At 36.3% G+C, this 10,178-nt stretch overlaps 1 long non-coding RNA gene across 1 annotated transcript in view; it reads right to left on the bottom strand.

The window, feature by feature from the left end:
- Window positions 1-551: 551 nt before the first annotated feature.
- Window positions 552-10,178, bottom strand: part of LOC113459559 (uncharacterized) — a 216,679-nt gene continuing 207,052 nt past the window's right edge. The window contains exon 7 of the long non-coding RNA XR_012580842.1: window positions 552-869. This is a non-coding gene — a long non-coding RNA (uncharacterized LOC113459559). The remainder of the gene's footprint in view (window positions 870-10,178) is intronic.

The following is a 10,178-nucleotide window of genomic DNA, read 5'->3' as shown; positions in this document are numbered from 1 at the left end:
AAGCACCTTTTAGATATATGTTAAACAGGAGCTGGGTGAGACCCAAAAATGTCATGTGGAGGTTGTTTATGACTTGAATGAAAGTGCTTGCAGGAGAGAAATTCATTTTATCATATCAATAGACCAGAGCTTCACTTCCTAAGGATAAAAAATATATTAAAGAAAAAAAGGTACAAGCCCTCAAAGTCCCACAGATTTGGATTGTACTATTTTACATCACTTCATACATCTAACGTTCTTGAAGCAGAGGGGTTGTATGGAGCACAAGTTAGGGATTTCACTGTGAGGAGGTAGCCCCTTGTGAAAGAAATAAGGCTGTTGGTACTTAGCCAGTGCATTCACTGGACTTTGGCAGCATTAGCAAAATTATAGAGGAACTGTCAACTGAAATGGTGTCAATGGTGATAACACAAAAAGGAAGCAAAAAAAGGACCTGATACCAAAAGAGACATTTCAACTGCAATAATTAACAACTATTCATTTATTAGAAAAATATGGGAACAGTAAGATAGCAGTGATTCAAATGACTCTTAACAAAAGCTCAATTTAAATTTAAAGGTGAATCAGCAATGAACAGAGTCATGAGACAATCCACAACAGCTTGATTTAGACTTTAGACAAGTATCTCAAACTGTGCCCGAACATCAGAAGCTTTATTAAATTGGCATGGGATTTCTTCCAAGTCACGTGTATTTATCTGCTCTAGTATTCATAGCAGCCCTTCAGAGATAATTTTGATAAAGCTCTTGTACATGTTTCAAAAAGTAAAGATACAATTCTTACTTCATACAGTGGGAAATGATAAGGAACCTTCTTGAGTCTCCATGACATCTGCTGATATCAAACTTGCCATAGAACAGATTGGATATCTGTAAAGAAAATTAATACACAATCAAAAATAAGTGTCTAGCAACATCAGAATATCCATTGCTGATCTAGAGTCAAATCGGATGTAGTTCTCAAATTACTTCTTAAGTAAGTATTTTTAGTGATGTTTAACATTTAATAAGCAGATTTTCTGTGAACTAATGTGGCTTTATGAAGATTTATTTCTAAATGTATATTTTGGTTTATTTTAAAAAAAGGTCTCTTGAGGTGAATTTATTTTGCGATTAGATTCCACTCGACATCATACTGCTAGCAACTGCCTGCAAAGGAAGGGAATGTAAATTTATAACTGCAAGCCCATGCTATAGCAACACAAGGAAAACATCCAACCCATTATATTAGGAAGGCTATAAACAAAATCTCATCACAGCTAAATGTGCAACTGTCAAAAGCCGATGAACAGATGGGCTTTTCACAGCCCCACAGAGGTTAGCGCAGTTCGAAGCACTTATAGGGATTTGGGAAGGCTGGACAATGGTAACACCTTAGCACAAAATCTTCTGTGAAAAGCATTGAGGCAGAGAAGAGAATCATTTGGCCCAAGATCACCTAAACAATGAGGTGGTCATTCCCAGAGCTGGCCTTGGTATGTAACTGGGCATCAAGGCTTGTTGCTGAAACACAGTTTCTGTTACGACTGTCTTCTGTTGTAATATTTCCTTCTTGTCCATCCAACACTTGCAATTCTGAAATGTGAAATCACATCTCAGTCTTACGAGAGTTTTTATTCACAAACTTTAGAGAATTCTCTCTTTAAGGGAGACTTCATCCCTTGGATTCCATGCATGAAGTTAGGCAAAATTGTAATATTGAAAATCAATTTTCTCTTTGCAGCATTGACTAAAACTGGATGAGGCATGGTATTTTCTGGAAAGCCTTCAGTATTATCAGAAAACTGAAAGTTTTGACATTTGAGCCGAAGTTATTGCCCCTTATGCCTGAATGCTCTAGTAGCAAGCCGCTAGAGAAGTTTTCATTTAAACTTGTCCATTAGGCATGTTTTCTACTGGGACTTATCCATACCTGAGTCAAATTACTTTAATGCTATGTGCCACGAGAGAATCAAGTGACACAAACACAAATCATAAAGCCTTTAGAGGTTAAAATGCAAATTCAGTACTAGAAATCACATAATCCCATCTGTCTGTCTGTCTGTCTGCCTATCTATCTATCTATCTATCTATCTATCTATCTATCTATCTATCTATCTATCTCTATGTATATGTATATACACATACACACATGCATATATGTGTCTATATGTATACACACACACACACACACACACACACACACACACACACACATATATATACAGGAAAACTGTCAGCTGGTTATTCCTCACTGAATAATAGTCTCCTGGTAATTTGATTATAGTCTAGGAGTGTGGGATCAAATTCAGAAAAAGAAAATAAACAAATTACTATTTTTAAAAATGAATTTGTCAAAGGTGTTAATTCCCCATCCTTCAAGAGATTGCAGTCTGACCCTTTCATAATGTGGTCAAGTATTTCTGATGGATTATGACACTTTAATTAATAAGCATCTTGCCTTAGGCAGAATTGTGAAACTGCATACTCTGTTGTCTTTTGGCTTCTTACAGATTCCCAACAAAAGCTGGGAGAAGATCCAGAACTGTCATCCATTTTGTCCATTATCAGTCATAAAGAAGAATCTCTGCAAAGTATTTTTCACAGGTCATGATGGGAGTTATCAATTATTCAGTATGTTTGAGTAGACTGGACATCCAAACACTGTCTCCTTTAGGAGAGTAAAATCCCTACCTCAGAGCTGAAAAATACCTTCTAGTAGCTTAAGCCAGCAATAAACTCCATTTCCTTTAGTCTTCCCTTCTTTGTACTGCTGTGTCTATGGGAGTTTCCTTGCCAGGAAAGAGTCAAGTAAAAGAAACTCACCAAATATCAAGACCTCAAACCTTGCATTCTCCTGACCATTTCTCTTCATTCCATAGGAGGGAAGTGCTGGAAAACTCTAGTGCTTTTGTCACGGAATTTATTACTATAATTCCTAAGGCTTTGGACTACACAGGGATCAATATGGTTATAGGGACAAAAAACATTCAGGCTCCAAACTTGAAATCTCACACAGTGAATGGAAGATGCTTTTTAGAACCAAAACAAAGGCAGGGAGGAAATCCATTTATATCACAAATATTCCCATACCATGGCTTTGAGTAATATGTCATATAGAAATGTGGGGAAGGGGCAGGGAAAGACTGCAGTATTTGAATGCTGCCTTTTAGTTTATTTGTATTGTATTGAAATATTTAAATATATATAAATCACTCTAATATTTTTCAGCATTTTACAACAAAGTCCAAGGTTCAAAGGCATAATGCTAAATATTAAAAAATAATTTTAACAAACTTTTAACCTTGCAAACTCATAAACAAAATAAAGATTCTAACCCACAAAAATATTCCCTTGAGGCTTTAGGACCAGTGAGAAGTGTAAGTACTGTGCCCAAAACTAGCAGTTTTCTAATCTGCATGAAGTCACAATAGATGTTTGACATCAGTACTAAATTAGTCACATCATGTATTCTGAAAATCTTTGAGATATCCATACAAATCATAATGAGCTAGATTCTGATGTGACCCGCAAACTGAAACCAGAGCATTTGAACAGTTCATCATATTAAGAGAAGGATGTATTTTTGCTTTACTTTCTTGTTTCTAAGAATGTCAAAAATGCATTTTTAGCACCTTTTTTTTCGGTTTAATGGAATTACACTCCTCTCAATATATGTAAAGGCAAAATAAATACCAAAGAACACAAAGCCCTAAATCTTCACACCAATGATCTGATTAGTTATAAACTGATAGAACCACATCTCTTTTTTAAACAACATTAAAAATATTCCAGCTATAACATGTAAAAGACTTCAAATGAGTTTCAGGTCCTATACTGGCTCTGAGTCCCACTGAAAATCTCATTAACTATATTTTCAATGAATTTGATCCATGAAGTCTGTTATAAATAGGCCCAGAAAAGTCATTTTCAGATGAAAGTGTTTCTCTTGATGTGATTAATTTTTAAGATGGGTCTCTGTAAGTGCAAAGCTTTCAAGTTACCAGAATCTTCTACAGCACACAAACCACTCCACATCTCCAAAGATTTATTTATTTTGAATTCTTTTTCCTTTCTTCCTAGCTGGTTTCATTTTCTTCACTAAAAGCTACTTTAAAGCCATACTTAAAAGTGTCAAAGTCCTGTCTTTTTAGTGACTCTTTTTCTTTCTGATATATTGCATTAAGCAGCACATTGGGAACACTTCAAATTGTTTTGGAACACAGAAATAATTTTTTCAGTGAGGAGTTAAAAATGTTAAGTTTTTACAAAAAATTAAGAGCCAAAATTCTTTACCTAACCCCAAAATGTTTCCTGAAGTACTCAAAACTGCCTTTCTTATGTCTTTTCTAATGATTTTTTATGTTAATTATATTGTAACCAATATAATTACAATACAATAATTAAATTGTAAACCAATTTTCTTCTCCTTTCTATAATTACAACATGCAGAAATTAATTATAGAATTTGACACATGTAAGCTAACCTTAATTATGTGTTTAGAAATGTTGACAGATATTTTGCATTTATAACTATTAGTAAATTTGTCTTTATTGAAGACCTCCCCAGACCAACACCTTCATCCTCTCTTCACCCCTGAATCACATTTCTTTTGGAATTTCACGCTACTCTATTCAGTTCCGCAGTGTCTCACAGCAACACCGAGCAGCCTTTCTCAGCCTGGACACACTCCCTTTTCACCCATCTGAATCTAAGGAAAAGGAGGGCTTTGATTCAATAAAATCAACATCAGGCAGAACCACAGAAAAGTAGTGATATTTACACTCTGTCTCTACCCTTCACTTTTAATGAGGAAATCCTCTCAGGAGCCTTTGTGGACACATACAGAGTAGGAGTTATTTTAACTTGTCTCTTGTATGACCGATGAGATATTACTCCTTCCCATGGCAGGGCACTCACTGTTAATTGTCTAGCTTGGTAGGATGCAGCCAAAGACTACAACAAACCTTCCTTTTCCTCAAGCGTCTCTTCTCCACCAAGTCTTTCCATAATGAAGCAGCCTCCCTCATTCCTGCCAGCTCTGATGCTCTGCTACAGCCGCCTCTGCACTGAACACGGGGGACCCTTGCTTTGCTGGACAAAAAACTTTGGCACTTTTTCAACAATTGTTTTAAAACTTTTCTGCTTGTTCTGCCTGATATTTACATTCACTCTTTATGAAATAGGAATGTATCTGTAAAGAAAATGTGCAGAGAAATATTGCCCATCTCCAAAAAGTACATGGAAAACACGCATGTCTGTAATCTCAGCAATGTGAACACTCAGAAAAAAGGATCTGCTTTTGAGACGAGGAAATCTACCTTGGGGTTGCATAAGTGCTCTCTATTCTTCTTGAGTACAGATAAACCAGAATGGGAGAGAATATCACTAAATTTTGTAAATACTGTCTCCACTAAACTTTTAAACCTTCTCTGAGAGAGTTGAATCTATCAGGGTTCTCTCCTCTGGGGCCTGCTTTGCCATCCTGAGAAGCATGAGAAAACAAAGATACCTCAGGAAATGTGGTTTGCTGGAGGAAAAAAGAAACCAAATGGCAGCCACTTCCATGTCCTTACAGTCTGCAAGACTAAACAATAGATATTTCTAGGTAGTTGAATTCGCTGTTTCCCACATTTGAGAAAACAATGACCAGAAAACTACTTTTAGTGAGATTGGGAAGGCCTGCATTATTTGAAAGGAGGAAAAAGGGCTCCAAACCTTAAATAGAAAGCTTGAAAAGAAAATAGTAGAGAAAAACCCATTTTTCTGTTATTACCTCAAGAGACTTTTTGTTTATTTATGACAAACTAATATAATGATCTATTCCCTTTTTTCACAATTTTTGCACAACATATATAGCCGGAGATCTCTAATTGGAAGGTATAAACAATAGCTAGTTTTCATTTGATCCACTCATGACTCATTGACTCATTATCTTTGTCTCCTCAAGTAAATGAGATTTCTTCACCTTGGCTGCAGTGTCCAGCTTCGCCCCAGCAATTAAGGAGTTACAGAAATCAGAGACTTTTCATTTTGTAGACTGGTTTCACTAAGCAGTTAGTCACTAGGAGTCAAGTCAGAAACCTTTTTAGACAGAGAGAGACAGCAGACCTTTTGCTGCTAGGCTGACTGTCCACTTGCAGAGAAGAAAGAAGGGTCTCATCTCCTTATACTCCTCAGGTGGTAAGTTACCACTGAGAGGATGTGAAGCCATGAAACTCTCCTTTCCTGATCTTTGGCTTTATTCAGGATACAGACAAAGAAAAAGAGCTACAGCAAAACTTCCATAAATCATACAGAAGTCCCTTCAAAAAGTCAAGTAACAAAATGTGAAGGGGGTAAAAATGAGGGGATGGAGTAGAATTCTGATGATTCGTCAGAAGACTGGACTAAGTGGTTGCAAGCTTATGGCACAGCATGTAGTGTTGTACTTTTACATTAAATAGAAGGAAGTCATTCTGTCTGTGTGAGCAAGGTCTGATATTAGTGATGTGTTTCTCTCCCAAACCATCTCAGTTTAAATGTTAAACTCAGGTCTGAGAATTTCTTTTTTCACCATCACTGCTTGTGTTCACATAACCGATTTTTAAATAAAACTTATTATTGACTTTAAAAATCTGAAAGGTTATTTAAGTCATTAAATTCTGTACAAAAGTTTAATCGATTTCTAAATAATAAATCAACTCTGGGTGCTCTTAATAATCTTGGTGTAACACATTTCAATCCAGAAGCACTACAAAGTATTTATCTTTAATGAATAATAAATGAGACATTGGTGTTGACTGAACAAATGATTAAATATTCAATCAGTAAGAGAACATGGGAATAATTTTTAATTATTAATAAACTACAGATTTTGCTTGTTAAGTGCTATCATCTTTTTGCATGAATGACTTCTCTCAGCTGTCATCATAGGGCAGATGAATACAAGAGCTCATATTGGACACCATCTGTCTCTGAGAAAGAAGAGTTGTTTCACAAGATACTAGGGGTCCTACAAACTCTTTTTTTTTCAGTGCAGCCTTTGGTTCTGAAATCCTGCTCTAGTACATATTCATATTTGTTAGAAAAAGGCAGTCACTGGAGCCATGAAAGCTGATGGTCAGCTGGCCAGCCTGACAGAAAGTTTGATCTGTTGTGTTTCCTCTGTGGCTTTTTCACTGCCTGCAGTTCTTATGGTTCCCTAGGGAGTTTTTCACAGTAAGATTTCATGAGAAATTCTGAAATTGCCTGAAGCAAGGCTATAACCAAAAATATCCCTAAATAAGGTTTTCTTTCCCTCCACTGGCTACCCTGAGGCCTATAAAGTCACCCATGAGCTACTTGAGTAGAGCACTGTGGTCTTTGTCTATATCTAAACCAATGCCCCTTTTGAAATAGCCATCCTCTTCTCCCAAAGCCATTCTGTGGCACCTCTTAAGTCCAAAATCCACACTGGCACTAGTGCTACCCCTCCTCTTCTCCCAAAGAGAAGGGGTTTTTTATTGAGGCAAGGAAAAAAAGCCTCTGCATGCTCTACCCAGGACCAACAATTTCAGCTGTGGATGAACAAAGGCCCCTCACTATGAACTGTGCCGTAATAAACAGCTGTCCCTCGTGGCGCACAGGTCCCTAGTGAGCCATGGCAAACTTCTGCTTACTGCAAAGAAATAGTTTGCATGTGCCTGTTCATAACTTGGTGCCACTTGCACTCAGTTAGGGCAAGTAATGTATGCTTTACAGTATTTTCAGTTATAAAATGCTATAGTGTGTCATGTAGCATAATCTGAGAATTGTATAAAAATCATCATCTGAAATGAGATTGTTCTGACATCCCCAGCCTACAGCAACATTTTTGCTCAGCTGAACTGATAAGAGTGCTGTAACTAGTAGGTGAGCTGGAGAGCAGTCTGAAAGTAGATTTATGGCCAAAACCAAGTCTGTCCAAAGCAGCTATTCCTTATCCATGTACATACTTGCTAGAGTATGTTTGAATCATCTGACTTTGTGACTAATCAAGTTCCCTTCTGTTAGATTTGAAGGGCACAGCCACTAAGCTACAATAAACTGGGTCTTATTTTATCTCATGAATTATTAAGTTTTCTATCCATGTCTCAAATATAAAACCTTCATTAGACCTGCTGAATGTTTTTTTTTCTTCTAGAAAATACTTTCTTTGTTAAAACCCCCCAACCTTTAACATGAATATACCAATTTGATTGGCATTCTCTTAAGGAAAAGTGAAAAAACATTCTTCATAAGGGAAATAGTTTCGTTCTAATCTTTTTGGAACAAGAGTTTTCTTTTTTTTTTAATATTGAAGTGACCTTTCATTTTAAAGTTTAGTGTTAAGAGAAGGAAAAAGAAAGCAAACTTTATAATGAAAAATGTCTTTCAAATTGATTTTTTTCCCTGTTTCTTACAATTAGTAATGGAAGACAGATTACCAAAAGGGAAAATAACTCTATCACATACTTCTAACACCCTATTCTACTTGAATTACAGTCTGAAAGGTCTCACTCACTGTTTCTTGAACACGAAGAGCCTGAGAACACTACGGAGCATGCAAGGAAAGGCAATATTGCCACAGGGATCACACACGGGAAGATCTGGTTCTGTTCCCACGTCTGTCATTGTTTCTGAGCCTGACTATTGGGAAGACAGACGACTTTCTACATTTCCACAAACCCAGCACAAAATTACTGATATTGCTCTACTTTTAAGAAATATTTTTACTTTATATATACGTCAGACTTCTAATAAGTCTGCTGTGAATTTCATCAAATAAGATGCATTAAAATTTGTATTATTTTATCAAGAGTGATTTAGCTAAGCATCCACAAATAAGCAGTGTACCATGAGGCATGATACTTAGTCTTTGAGGATTTGTGCTGAAATAATTATGAGCTATGGGGCTGATGACATTCTGGAATTCACTTGTAGTTGTACACAACAGAGGTAAAAGGAAGAAGGTCATCACATCTCAGAAGCCCTAAGAATTGTTTGGGATTTTTATGTAGTAGAGACTGCAGAGACTGGGAAAGCTACACAGAAGGATGCATTAAAATTAAACCTTCACCTCCATTTTCATTCTTCTTGGAGTTTTCATAAAACTCAGTCCATTGAACTTGTGCCAGAAAAATGGATTCAAGAAACTTGAGTCTTATTTTAAATCCTCATTTTTAAGGATTTATTTTTCTATACTTGTGTAAATGTAGAACCGACAAGGGTGAAGAACTGAACTTAAACTCTTCTTTGAAGTGTCAGTCACAGAAGATGTGGTCCAGTGAGCTTCCAAGCTGATTCTTCCCACAGTTTTAGATCAATGAGACCAGTTCAAAAGTCAAGAACTCTTCCTTTATGGAGGCCACAAGAGCTACCTGTACTTGCTTGTCTCTCTTTACCTCTCCAAATTTACAGAGTACCCTAAAGACATTGGGGTGGACTTGACTGGGGGCAGGTATCATCCTGACAACGCACTTCAAATTATTCAGGAAATCTGGTTGTTTTCCTTGGTAAAGTGAAATTCTACAAGCCCTTTTCCAGAGTGTTGCGCTAGAAAGAAACTCAGTCAAAGAAAAAGGAACTTCCTTTATCTGCTTGGGGCATCTAAAGCAGAGCTCAACATTTTTTATGCAGCCATTTTAGATCTGCATGTCTCATACATAATAAAATATTTCCTGCTGTACCCACTGGAACTACATATGGCCTCAAAAAGCACAAAGAATGATTCTGTTGGAAACAATGTTTTGATAGCCAATCTTCTGATAATCTATCACAATCTTTCTACAACAATACCATACCAGAATTAATATGGGAAAACTGAGAGGGAAAACTTTGAGTGCGTTCATCAGGCAAAATTAAATTCAATCATTAAATATGTCATAATGTTTCATTTGATAAGCCTTTTGGAAAATTAGAATTAGGAAACAGTTCTAGAAATCTAATAATACTTTGGCAACATTGATTTCTCATATATACATTTCCAATAAAATGAGTATATCAGTCAATGACTGCAAAAGATAAGGTTATATATAGTTGTATGTAACACTTATAAAACTACAAAGGACACTACCTTTATAAAGTCTATCTCTACAGATTTTATCTTTGCTAATATTGTGTTTCTCTATTTGAAAAATATAACCTGAGAAATACATTTCCATGGTAGAACTAACTGTTTGTAGCAGTCCAGTTCTTTGCTAGTAGCATCCATGGTCTTT

Source organism: Zonotrichia albicollis, chromosome 6 (assembly GCF_047830755.1).
Source record: "Zonotrichia albicollis isolate bZonAlb1 chromosome 6, bZonAlb1.hap1, whole genome shotgun sequence".
NCBI classification, from domain to species: domain Eukaryota; kingdom Metazoa; phylum Chordata; class Aves; order Passeriformes; family Passerellidae; genus Zonotrichia; species Zonotrichia albicollis.
Note: the sequence above shows the minus strand (reverse complement) of the source record. Positions and strands in the feature narration are given on the sequence as shown.